Source organism: Dama dama, chromosome 20 (genome assembly GCF_033118175.1).
Source record: "Dama dama isolate Ldn47 chromosome 20, ASM3311817v1, whole genome shotgun sequence".
Taxonomy (NCBI): domain Eukaryota; kingdom Metazoa; phylum Chordata; class Mammalia; order Artiodactyla; family Cervidae; genus Dama; species Dama dama.
Genome location: NC_083700.1, coordinates 61,029,272 through 61,043,475, shown reverse-complemented (window position 1 = coordinate 61,043,475; position 14,204 = coordinate 61,029,272).

Sequence of the window (14,204 nt, the reverse complement as noted above, 5' to 3'; positions counted from 1 at the left end):
GTTTTTCTATCATACACACTCTGTCTCCCCTCACTGTCTATGGGGGAGGCAGTGAGTTGAGGTGGCTGAGCCACAGGACTGAAGCAACTGGGATTCTTAGTCACCACGTGGATTATTAGCTACTCTAGAGAATAGTCTGAAGACGAAAAGAGCTGTTTTAAGGAACTGAGATTTTAGGATGGTATGTTCCTGCAACCCACCCACAGTATTCTTGCTTGGGAAATCCCATGGACAGAGGAGCCTGGCAGGATACAGTCCATGGGGTCTCAAAGAGGCAGATATGACTGACAGACTCACACACACGCATACATTTTGTATATAATGTCCTTAGCACAGGGCCTGGCACAAACTAACTGATAGTTGGAGGTAAAAAAAAAAATGTGGCAATAATATAGCTTGCTAAAAATGTGTAAGACTTATGCATACTTATCATCCATCATCCTTTTATTAGATTGCTGAGCAGTAGAAAGGGTAGCTCTCATTCTTATTTTACTTTTGGGGAAATAGAGACAACAGGCAGGATTGGATGGTAGAGCTGGGAGACCCAAGAGCAGAAGCCAAATTTCCCAAGACCAATATGTCCAGTTCTCTTTATTTTATACCACCTTCATTCTTAAGTCATCATGATTTTTTCCAGTATTAACATTTTAGTTGAGAACTGAAAGAGCGAGGCAAGTGACAGAAGGCCAGCATGACTATTACCCTAGCATTTCATCTTTTACCTGACTTTTGGTAGCCATCATGAGCTGAACTTTCCTAAAAAGAAAGAATTCCTTTATTCCTTTAATAACTGAAGAACAGGTGAACCATAGATTTATATCTGATATGTAAGGCTGAAGCATCTGGAGAGATTAAAACAGTAAATAGTGTAGAAGAGTAAAATTCAGATTTAGTTTTTATTCACTTTTTCATGAAAAAAACTAAAGAAATCAAGAACTATTGTTTTGAACAAGTAAACAGATGGAAATCTTGGTTATCTGGCAAAATAGGTAATGAGATGTCTGGCACTGTGGACATTTCTAAATAAAAATTTTCATAAAATATAAGTTTTGGTTATAAAATATTCAAAATACAAGCAAAAAGAAAAGAAATTGACACACAATCTCAATAGTGAGAAATAATTTTATCTATCTCAAAATCAATTTTCTTTTTCACTCTCCCTCACTTCCTCCTTCTCTTTTCCTCTCTTCTTCTTCTCCTCAAGCTCTCCCTCCATCCTTGCTTCTTTCCCTTTTTTTCTCTTTACCATACAAACTATTTTGTTTCTGAAAGTGAAAATCACTGTAGCCTGCCAGGCTCCTCTATCCATGGAATTTTACAGGTAAGAATACTGGAGTGGGTTGCTGTTTTCTTCTCCAGGGGATCTTCCCAACCCAGGGATCGAACCTGGGTATCCCACACTGCAGGCAGACTCTTTACCATCTGAGCTACCAGGGAAGCCCCCGTAACTGGCGTTTTATATTAAACATTATAGTCTCAAATAAAATTTGGAGTTCCAAGGAAAATTTAATTCCTACAAATTTCTATTGCCTTGGCAATTTTATCTAGTCTTTCTCAGAATATTTCCAATTGGAGGATTCCACTTGACAGTTGTACAACCTACTCACAGGGCTTATTTTCCCAAAGGCAATGTAGTCTGATATCCTAAGGACTCAGCTGAGATTCAGTGAGAATCATAAGTTCACTTGACGCCCCCTTCCCATGTGCACTGTGCAGTGACACGCGCAGGTGCTGGCCCTTGTCACACATCATTAGGCATTGCCCTGGGAATTTGCATTCTTCATGATGAAATGTTGAGTTGCCCAATCACAGTGTTGCAAGTTGCAGATATATCCTTTCTGAAATTTCAGAGATTTCAAGAATGCTCCTTGGAATGAAGCTGTACCATTTGGAATGAAGGAGGTGAAGCAGAGATGTGGATGAACTTAGAGACTGTCATACAGAGTGAAGTAAGTCAGAAAGAGAAAAATGTATTAATGCATATATGTGAAATCTAGAAAAATGGTACAAATGAACCTATTTGCAAAGCAGAAACAGAGACACAGAAGTAGAGAACAAACGTATGAACACCAAGCAGGGAAGAGGGGATCGGATGAATTGGGAGACTGGGACTGACATATATACAGTGTTGGAGGGGGCACGGGGGGCGGCAGGGGCGGGGGTGGTTAGTCACTCAGTCGTTCCAACTCTTAGGGACCCCACGGACTATAGCCCACCAGGTTCCTCTGTCCATGGGATTTCCCAGGCAAGAATACTGGAGTGGGCAGCCATTCTCTTCTCCAGGGGATCTTCTTGACCTAGGAATTGAACACGGTCTCCTGCATTGCTGGAGAAGGAAATGGCAACCCACTCTGATATTCTTGCCTGGAGAATTCCATGGACAGAGGAGCCTGGTGGGCTGCAGTCCATGGGGTCACAAAGAGTTGGACATGACTGAGCAACTAACACACACTCCTGCATTGCAGGCAGATTCTTTACCATCTAAGCCACCAGGGAAGCCCCATTTATACAGTACTATGTACAAAATGGATAGCTAATGAGAACCTTCTCCAGAGGATCTTCCTGATCCAGGGATCGAACCCAGGTCTCCTGCATTGCAGCTAGATGCTTTACTATTTGAGCCACCAGGGAAGTCCCCCCTAAAAAGCGACTATAACCCAATAAATCTTTTTAAAAAAAGAATCCTAGTAAAATTGACAGATTTGCTAATAAAAAAATCACACCCTTAGAAGACTTGGTTAGTAAGAGCCATCAGCCCTGCCTAATGGAAATCATTCAGGAAAAATCTTTTTAAAAAAGGCTTCTAGAATAAATTTGGAATAACACTTATTTTCATAGCCCATACCATTCAGTTCATGGTCTATGCAGACAAGCAGCATCAGGAGAAAACAGCTCTTCCATTGAAAAGGTACAGAGGTGCAATTTATGACACCTTTGCAAACACACTGGGGACTGGGACATCATTTCACTTTCAGCCATTCGTGTGCAGGAAAAGCAAGGGAAAAGTATTAATGTGATACATCATTGCCTTTGGAAATTGGGAGAATAATTAAGTTCCTCCCTGGCTCCCATTAACACAGTTTGCCATTTGCTATAACCACCCAGTCCCTACCCACACCTTGGCATGATTACTTTATGAAAGAAACAATGAGAAACCCTAAAACTTGAGACAAAAATTCTATAAAATGTGACCCTGGAGTGTCATTAGCAGCCCAGCAACATTTTTGGTGGCCCCCACTGGATATCATTTTATAGCTTCAAACTACAAATGTGAATTGCGATTAGATTTTGTATAGTCAATTCAGTATATCAATCAGTCACATTGTTCAAAAAAAGCAATTTCATTAAGCAATTTTGTCATTCAGTCAAAAGGATCAAACTAGTTGTGATATAACCATGATCATGATTGTATTTCATGAGGAATTTTGAAGCAGAAGAGACAGTGTGGACTGGGCAAAGAGTGAGATCTGAGTAGTATTTGGGCTTAAATACTGATCATAGTTTGGACTTAAATCACTGACCATAGCCCTTAAATTATGATCATAGTTCAGGGAGGAGAAGTAACAGTGGATTGTGGAGGGCAGAGAAAAAGGTCAAATGAAAAAATAAGAGGGAACAGGACATTTGTTAGTTTACTCAGTTCAGCAGCTATTTGTAGAATGAGGTGTACCTACTTGCCCCACATTCTGCTGAAGAGTCAGGACAGACATGGTTTCCTTTATAGTGGAGTTTTCAGGTAACCTTGACAAAGTCATGCTGACTGCAGAGTAGAATGAGATGATGGTAGAAGAATGCAGTGAAGGTCAGGTCCTCTCGTATTTCATCCCCCCATCCACAGTCACACAAGGCATGCCTAAATGGTTTATAAAAGCCTGTTAGTGTTAACCTGGGGTCAGACCTACCTTGCCCAGGTTCAGTGATGTGAGTATGTAGACAGAAAGGCTTAGGATGGAATATATAATGTCATGATATTATGTGAATTGGTTATCTTAAGAGCAGATAGGCCCTACTTCGGTAGGCAATGGTAAGTGAAGGTGAAGGAAAGAAGGGGGTGTTTTTGGACCTAGGTACAAGGCCCTGTGCCAGATCTCATTCTGAAAGCAATCTAAATATTAACGTGATTACAACAAAACTATTATTTCCATTATGTAGATGAAGAACCTGAAGCTTACAGATATTCAGTGGTTTCTCCAAGAACATACAGCTAACAAAAAGGGGAGTTAAATTTATAACTCACATGCAGTTAATTCCTCTGCTCATTGTCTCACCTGCTATTGCTTTTCTGTTATATTGCTACTGAGAAAATGAGGGTGTTAGGATCAGAAGCCATTTTAAGAATAAATATAATGAATGTAGCAATAGATTTTGAATCCTATTCTCTGTTCTCAGATATAAACTTTTGTTGTGAGAGATCTGGGTTAATAATAGTAGGTATGTAGGAGGAAATAAAAAGAAAAATTAAGGAAAGACAACCCTAAGGATAGTAATAATTAAATTTTAACAAGAAAGGTCTATGTAGACAGAAACCAATTACATTTAGCAAAATATACTTGGGCCTTTTGAAATGATTTCAAAGTATTGCTTTGGATCTGAACACAAACCTAGTGGAGGCTACTGCCTGTGAGTCTCCTTACCCTGGCAAAAGTCATTTATGGCAGACAGAATAATAGCTCAAAATACGCCTATGTCCTAATCCCAAAAACCTAAGTTAATTTGTTAACTTCCATGGCAAAGGAGACTTTGCAGACATGATTAAGGTGAGGCTCAACTGGTAAAGAATCTGCCTGCAATGCAGGAAACTCGGGTTCGATCCCTGGGTCAGGAAAATCCCCTGGAGAAGGAAATGAAATTCACTCCAGTATTCTTGCCTAGAGAATTCCATGGACAGAGGAGCCTTTGGCAGGGTACAGTCCATGGGGTCACAAAGAGCTGGACTCAGCTGAGCATTTACAATTTTATTACAGATGCAAAAGGATACAAATTAGAACTGCTAAAGGGAAAGACCTGCCTCTTGAGAAATCTGTATTCAGGTCAGGAAGCAACAGTCAGAACTGGACATGGAACAACAGACCGGTTGCAAATAAGAAAAGGAGGACGTCAAGGCTGTATATTGTCACCCTTCCTATTTAACTTCTATGCAGAGTACAGCATGAGAAACGCTGGGCTGGAGGAAGCACAATTTGGAATCAATTGGTGGGAGAAATATCAATAACCTCAGATATGCAGATGACACCACCCTTATGGCAGAAAATGGAGAACTAAAAAGCCTCTTGATGAAAGTAAAAGAGAAGACTGAAAAAGTTGACCTAAAACTCAACATTCAGAAAACTAAGATCATGGCATCTGGTCCCATCACTTCATGGAAAATAGATGGGAAACAGTGGAAACTGGGGCTGACTTTATTTTGGGGGTGCTCCAAAATCACTGCAGATGGTGACTGCAGCCATGAAATTAAAAGATGCTCATTCCTTGGAAGGAAAGTTATGACCAACCTAGACAGCATATTAAAAAGCAGAGACATTACTTTGCCAACAAAGGTCCGTCTAGTCAAGGCTATGGTTTTTCCAGTGGTCATATATGGATGTGAGAGTTGGATTATAAAGAAAGTTGAGTGCCAAAGAATTGATGCTTTTGAACTGTGTTGTTGGAGAAGACTCTTGAGAGTCCCTTGGACTGCAAGGAGGTCAAACCAGTCCATCCTAAAGGAGATCAGTCCTGAATATTCGTTGGAAGGACTGATGCTAAAATGAAACTCCATTACTTTGGCCACCTGATGTGAAGAGCTGACTCATTGGAAAAGACCTTGATGCTAGGATATATTGAAGGCAGGAGGGGAAGGGGACAAGAGAGGATGAGATGGCTGGATGGCATCACCGACTCGATGGACATGAGTTTGTGTAGACTCCGGGAGTTGGTGATGGACAGGGAGGCCTGGCGTGCTGTGGTCCATGGGGTCGCAAAGAGTCGGACACGACTGAGCGACTGAACTGACTGAACTGAAAGGGAAAGATGCACAAGATGAAGTCTGAGAAGGTCCAAAATGTGAAAAGTCTACTGTCTTCTCCCCCAGGAGCCAGGGTGCATCACCTCCAGCACATCGATGTGGGACAATAGCAAACCAACCAGGGAAACTCACCCACACTTCAGTGTCCAGGGTTTCTGTTGGATCCTCCTTACATAGGCACAATTGATTGTATCACTGGCTGTGTGGTTAAACTCAACCCTCAGCAGCCTTCAGAGGTTGGATTAATATCATATGGTTCAAAGCCTCAATCCTCTAATCACACAGTTGGTCTTTATGGTGTGGCCAGCCCCCATCCTGAGTCATCTTGTTAGCAGGAACTATCTAGGGGCTCACCAGCCCACCATGAGCCATCTCATTAGCATAAACTCAGGTGTGGTCAAGCTTACCAGGAGTAACTCAGAAAATTCTAAGAATTCTGTTCCTGTCAGGAACCAGGGACATAAGCCAGCCACATTCTATATTACAAAGGAACGTTGCTTAAAATTACTCCTGAAATACCAAGCCTATGTCAACATGTACATGAGATAAATGCTGTGCCCATGGGATCTAGCACAATATTTCAGATGAATATTCTATCTCAGGAATACTGAAGCTTGATTTAGGGACTTCCCTGGTGGTTCAGTGACTAAGACTCTGCCCTCCCAGTCAGGAGGCCCAAGTTCAACCTTTGGTCAGGGAACTAGATCCCACATATTGCAACCTAGTGTTCACATGCCACAGTTAAAAGATCCTGTGTGCTGCTACTAACCCAGAACAGCCAAATAAATATTTTAAAAAGCAAACAAACAATTAACTTGATTTATGGCAGCAAGGTTAATTTTGGAGTTGGAGAGCTCAGAGATCTTCCAGTCTTGGCTCAGATTGGCTAAAAGCTCAGAAGGGAAGAGATGAACAGTTAAATCTTGGGGAGCTATGACATGAGCAAATAGGCCCACCCTTACCTGCTCTCTGTCTTAAGTATCAATCCTTAGAGATGAATCCCTTCATTAAAGAGTCCTGACATATAAAATGCAGTAAAATCTTATAGTAGTAAACTACATTCTAGTATGTAGTAGCAAAACTACATAAGTGAAAAATATTGAATCCTCTCATTTTTTTTTTTTTAGAAAAACCTTACCTGCTTTAGGCTCAGGAAAAATCCTTAAATTTGAAAAAATGCTATAGATTTTTTCCACTGTGTGTTCTTTATTTGAAGAAGAGGTAACAGTACTTTTAAAGGACTTACAAACATGGAAAAAAGTCCCAGAATAGTAAGGGCTTCCTGATATCTGACTGAAGCCCAGACTTGTGTGAGTGGGGTGGGAAGGGGTGGTGGAATTAACAACCTCAAACTGAAAAAAAAAAAAAAAAAAAAAACACCTCTCAAACTAACCTAATAGGAGAGAGATATTTTCAAGGAAGGAACAAGTAAGAGGGGACATGATTTTATGGGAAGGATCCCATAATAAGATCCCATATTATGAAGGATCCCATAATAAGAGGCTCAAAGAGTTGATAAAATTCCTTAATAAAACTTGTGCCAAAAGAAACCAGAGGTGATTAATGCCCCAGGACATCAGCGGTCTGACATAGATGTTCCTCAGTAAGACTGTGACAAATGTGAATTTCAGGTCACTCTTCATGAACTCTTACTTCCCCTTACATGGTCACTGTGATCTGACTTTGTATTGGGATCAGTGACTCCGTGTGTTTTCGCTTCTATCTATCCCTCCAGTAATGTACAGAATAACCACTGGATGAAAATAAATTTCCCAGAAATCTTGGGAAGGTGACTGTAGCAGGTTGAATGGTGGCCTTTCAAAAGTTATATCTGTATTCTAACTCTTTGAATCTGTGAATGTGATCTTATTTTGATAAGGGGTCTTTGCAGATGTAGTTAATATAAAGGATCTTGAGACTGTCCTAGTATATCTTTGTTAGTTGCTCAGTTGTGTCCGACTCTGCAACCCCATGGACTACAGCCCACCAAGCTCCTCTGTCCATGGAGTTCTCCAGGCAAGATTACTGGAGTGGGTTGCTGTTCCCTTCTCCAGGGGGTCTGCTTGACCCAGGGATAGAACCCTTGTCCCCTGCATTGCAGGCAGATTCTTTGCCAACTGAGCCACCAGGGAAGCCCCTTGATTATCTGGGGGGGGGGGCCTTATATCCAATGACAAGTGTCCTTGTAAGAGACGCACAGAGAAGAGATGAACAGAGAGATGAAGGCCACGTGAAGACTGGGGCAAAGATTGGAGTGCTGCAACTACAAGTCAAGGAAGGCCTGGAGCCACCTAGGCTGGAGGGCTTCCCAGTTGGCTCAGACGGTAAAGATTATGTCTGCAATGTAGGAGACGTGAGTTCGATCCCTGAGTGGGGAAGATCCCTTGGAGAAGGGAATGGCTACCCACTCTGGGATTCATGCCTGGAGAATCCCATGGACAGAGGAGCCTGTGGGCTACAGTCCATGGGATCACAAAGAGCTGGACACAACTGAAGCAACTAATACTTCTCACTGAAGCTGGAAGAGGCAAGGAAGTCTTTTTCTCTGGAGGCTTTGAAGGGAGCAGAGCCCTGCTGGCACCTTGATTTGAAGCTTCTGCCCTCTAGAAATGTGGTAAAATAAATTTCTGTTATTTAAAGCCACTGAGATTGTGCTCCTTTGTTATGGCAGCCCTAGAAACTAATGCAGGGGCCATAACAATGAAGATAAGTGATCTTTTACATATCCCCTTATACTGTCAAATGTATTAATGAATTTGCTTTCACAGATTTCTGGCGCAGTTGGCCCTTCAGCCCTAGATACTAACTCCTCAGCTTATTGTCTTAATGACAGCACAAAAATTACAATGTGCTATCACAAGTAAAAAGCCAGAACAGTAAGACAAGAAGAGTAAGTCTACTGTTTACTTAGTATTACTCAAAATGTTACCTGTGTAATAACCTAGAGCTTTACAAACATCGTTAGTGGCTTTGAATTTACTTATCAAGTAAGTGTTTTTTAAGTGTGGAATAAGGATCAGGGGTTATTTAAATATTGGTAATGTATTTACTTTTTAACCTTGGAACCCAAAGTAATATTTAAAACTTGTTAAAGATGAAAGTTTAAAATTCACAATTAATATAACCATAAATATATGAACCAAAAATAAGTATGATTTTGACAATTATTTAATAAACACAAAATAAAAGAGAAATCTGAATAATTAATGCTGCCAAGAATATATGGGGTATTTTGGTAATCCAAATTATTAAAATTTATTATCTACTTGAGCTATACTTCTTTCCTGACTTTTTCTAATTTTATATGTCAATTATTTTTCCATTTTAACATAAGCAGTAATTTCCTTCCATCTTCCAAATCTTTGTTAAATATTATAGATAAGAGTTTACCAGCTTCTTTCTAGGGCAGCCTCAGAATGTCTTCATGCTCTGAGTTATATTAAAAATTTCAGATCATTTCATGCTATACAACTGACAAGGAAACATCAAATTTGTATGCAGAAGAAAAGTCAATTAAGTTAAGGGATAATATTCAATTTCATGTAATATGGAATTATATGTGAAACAGTTCCAAATTTAAAATTTTGCATTTGGAAAAGCTTAGCACAGCTTTTTGTATGATGGATGTACCTCAGAATAGAGGTTCAAATGTCATATTTAGGAGTCCAGACCTTTTGGTAATTTTGCCATTGATAATCAAGGTTGCTTTAGGCAAAGCATCAAAGCTCTCTGCATTGTTAAACAGCAGTGATAGTACCATCTTCCTAGCTTCCAAGAATTTTTTTAAGATACTAAGAGTGCAATGAATGTGACAGCCCTATTGAATATTAGGGATTGACAGCTAATCTGCCTGTGTAACAAGACTGCAGTTGTACTTGCCCTTCAGAACACTCTCCACTCAGACTTATTTCATTCTCAATGTGATGATCTTTATTTAATGTCAATTGTAGTTCACTTAGAAACTAACAATAAGTACCTAGTTGAGTTTTCATTTAAGCTCCTTTGACATCAGTGAGTGACTAAAATTTCAGTAGAACAAATTAGGCCTTGGATGAAAAGATTTTTTGCCAAAATCTGTGGTATTCCCCAGTACCTTTAATATTCACCCTCAAATGAGAGTTTGTGGATTTTTCAGAGAAAGTTTTGGCCCCCAGAAAAGTCTGGGCTTCCTCAGTATTCTAACATCCTCAGAAACATGAACCAAAGGAGATGAACTCTATGGTCACTGCAGGTGCCTTTCACAAGCATAGTTTTAGGAAGGGAGAATGGACTCAAGGGTATGGGTTATGTGACTTGTGTATCCTCTTATGGCGTGTCATCTGCCTCCTCTTCCACCTTCTGAATTGTCAGTCTGTCAAGCTCAGCTGTGATTCCTTGCTCCTTGAGCAGCTTTTGCTTATGGAATTAGGTTCGCATGCCTCTTCTTCCCTTCTCTGTCACTCACATCCTGGGTCCCTGTCACCATTCATCTGCCTTGTGGAATTAGGAGCCCATGTGTATGGTGGATCACTCATCAGCTTGATTATAATCATTCCTTTTCATCCTGCCTCTCTCCTTACTCTTGAGCCCCGGGGTTGTGTCCTTTGCTTTTGTTTCCAGATAGTGACTCTCGAGGGATATGAACTCAAAACTGAGTGTGGGAATGCATGAATGGATTGCTTCTACTTTTATAGTAACAATGTATTAGGGTAAATCTTTGATTTCACCTTTATTTAAATACATTCAATGAATAGCTAGATGAAAATATTTTACTGGCTTCTAATATTTTAATTAAACTGTAACTATGGAGGTAATTCTTCTAAAAATCAATGTAGTACAATGCCCCAAAACAATGACTTTGCTTTTCTGATATTTTAAAGTAGAGCTTCAGAAATAGGGCAGATTCTTAACTCCTTCAGTCAAGAAGGAAGATAATTTTCAGCCCTGATAAAAACACAAGCAAACAACAACAGCCTATGTTCCCAAAGGAGATAAGCTTTTATCCCAGACATGGAGAAAATTGGATGGATGCTGAGCATCTCAGCTGTCCTCAGGCAGATATAGAGTAGGATAATCCTTTTAAACCTGTTGGCAGTTTTCTCTCTGACTTGAGGGCCAACTGGGGCTCGTGTCTGCTTCCCTTCCCCTGTACCCCTAACTGACTCATGGTTGCTCTCACTTTTCCGAGACCTGGAAGGTCTCTTTTCTTCCCTTCTCTGTCACTCACATCCTGGGTCCTATCGCCATGCATCTGCTTTCCCCTGTCACTCACTGTTCTCTGTCCTTTCTGACCCCTGCATTCACATGCTGGTGTGTAAACTCAATGTTTTCAGACTTAGGACTGTACCCACCAAGAGGGACACACACTTTCTCCTCCTCCTAAGCAGTTTCTCTGGATGAATCTATGGGTGCAATCAGATGAAGCCAAGGTTATAAGTGAGCTTGTTATTGTTTAGTTGCTAAGTCATGTCCAACTCTTTTGTGACCCCATGGACTATAGCCCACCAGGCTCCTCTGTCCATGGGATTTTTCTAGGCAAGAATACTGGAGTGGGTTGCCATGTTCTTCTCCAGGGGATCTTCCTGACCCAGGAATCAAAACCGGGTCTCCTGCATTTGCAGGCAGATTCTTTACTATCTGAGCCACCAGGGAAGCCCTCAAAGTGAGCTGCCTATTTTCAAATAACAAAGCCCAATCCATGTGAGGCAAGAATGTCCTACACAATTATAAATTTCTTAGACAGCAGGCATAATTTCCTACATTTCTATTGTGCTTACTGAAATGTGTATAAGTCCTACTTAAGCCATTTGGAACATACCATTCCCATCTCCTAATAGCTTTTAAAGTCAATTTTTCACATTAGAATGTATGATATTCTATAGAAAAAAAAAAAGGCAGTCTTGCCAATATAATTTCAAGGTGACTACATCTTTTATGTAACATATGTCTAATGCCCTGGGTATAATAACTACCACTGTGTAACATCCCCTAAATTTCCATGGGCAATTAATTGATAATTGCTCTATGGATGTTATATAAACCCTTTATTAAAACACATAATTCAATAAAGAGAGATTTAAGTTCAAATCAAGCGAAGGACAGCATTTGGCCTCTTTTCTTCCACTTGCAGCCAAACTGGGGCCACCAGCTAGGGAGCATTACCCTCTCCAAGGATGGGGTGACCAGTCCTGGGGAAAAGAGGGAAGCAAGCAGTCATCCATTCTTTTATGCAACAACTTCAAATTAAACTGTGAAAAGCATTACTGTCCACGAGACCTATTCTCTGGCTAGAGTTAGCCTCTGTGGTTGGCACTGGAACTTTCTATAATGAAAGACAAATTAGCACACTGCACATACAAACAGGGGAATTGAAGAAACTGAAAAGAAACTGCCACAGGAAAATAAAAATTAAATGGGAGATAAAGAATGATGTCCTCGAAAGTTGGAAATACTCCTCATGCAACAAAAGGCTCCTTTGTATTGTTTTGCTAAAGCAGACCGTAATTTTGATGTTTCATAAAAATTTAAGTGGAGATTTTCTTGCCGGGGTAGACATAAATCTCCTGGAGGAAAGATTTTATATGTAATTCCAATTTTGTGGTGTTAAGAAAACAAAGAACAGGTGAAGATTTTACTGCAGGTAATTTTGTAAATTATTAAAGAAAAAACCTCCCACAGCCATGCCATAAACACACTCTCTATCAAAAGCTAAAATAGCAAATCAACAATACCTATTTTAGGTATTGTAAGGTACAATACTCAAACCCTAAACTAGAAATAAAGATGCCTATAAATATTTACTGTGAGATGACTCTGTGATAATAAATAGCTCTTTCAACCAATGCAGAGACTATCAAAATACTGAAATGTACCTGTGACTGAATGTGCAAAATAAGTGCAATCAAATATATGCAGCAAGCACCAATGTGAATGTTAAAGCTTTGCTGAAAACTGCATCAACGGGATTCTAAATTATTTAAGGGGCATAAAGTAACTTATTATAAAGCCGTTTTTAAGAAGGTACAGAATTAGGTGTATAATGGGTTCATTCATAAAGTTTAAGAGGCAAGTTTAAAAGTTTTTTAATTTCTTTTTTTAATATGGCATGTGTGCAGCTCAAGAAAGTTCGTTCCCATGTGTGGAAGCAACGTTTGCACTTGGCAGCTTGCTAACTTCCACCTTTCCAAAAAAAGCAAAAGAAAATCTGGCACAAAGAAATATTGCTTGAAAGAAATGGGGAGGTTCTGTGACATTGTTTGATCAACATCTTTATCTTTTGACACAAAAATTCATTGTCATAGATTGTTTATTTCCTTTAATTTTTAAAGAGCCATAAGAGGAATTTATGTTTGAAGCTCATTTTATTGCTAGAAATAGTTGAATTCTGAGAGTGTGTATCCTACTTGGGTCAAGAATCTACTGGCAACTTACTATCAAATGAATCTGCTGCTCTAATGTTATAAACCTAGATACATCTTAAAGCATTATAGCAGAATTCTGGAGAAATTGAACATACAGAGAGAGAAGGAAAGAGAAGCAGGCCAAGGAAGAATGATGGAGAGAAAACAAAAGCAGAGAGAGGCATAAAAGGAGAGTAGGCAGAGAGGGGCAAGGGAGATAGCGAGATGGAGACAGAGAGAGAGAGGGAATGGAAAAAAATCTTCCTTGTAAGCTTCTGAGAGACTGATTTTTGCTCTGAAAGTAAATTGAACAGTCCTTGCCAAGTTAGCATGAATTGAATGTGATTGGTGGCCTGATTCCCATTTCTGGTTATTATATGATTAAGAAAATATATATTTGGACAATTTGTTATGTCAGTCTGTTCACCACTCTTCATCTTTGGGTTCGTCTGCACAGAAGATTTGAAAAGAAAATGAAAAGTGAAAAAGAACCTCAGTGGTTTACCTAAAAACCCAAAGGCTGCAACTCATTGATGTGAAATCTATCTAATACCTGACCGACTCAGGCTGGCCTGGGGAATTTCATCAGAGTTTGGGAGTCATGGTATTTGAAGAGACTATTGCAGCAGCTTCTGGTAAGGATCCCATGGAGCCAAATTTGAAGCAATCTGTCAGTGGTTTCTCCAGTCTGGGGTTCCATTCAGAACATCCTAATCAGGATACATCACCTCATTCTTTCTTCCTATCACCACTGCATAGATTAAGCTAAAAGACCAAGAAGGAGTCCCATAGGCTACTGAGTGTGTGTGCTGAGTCACTCA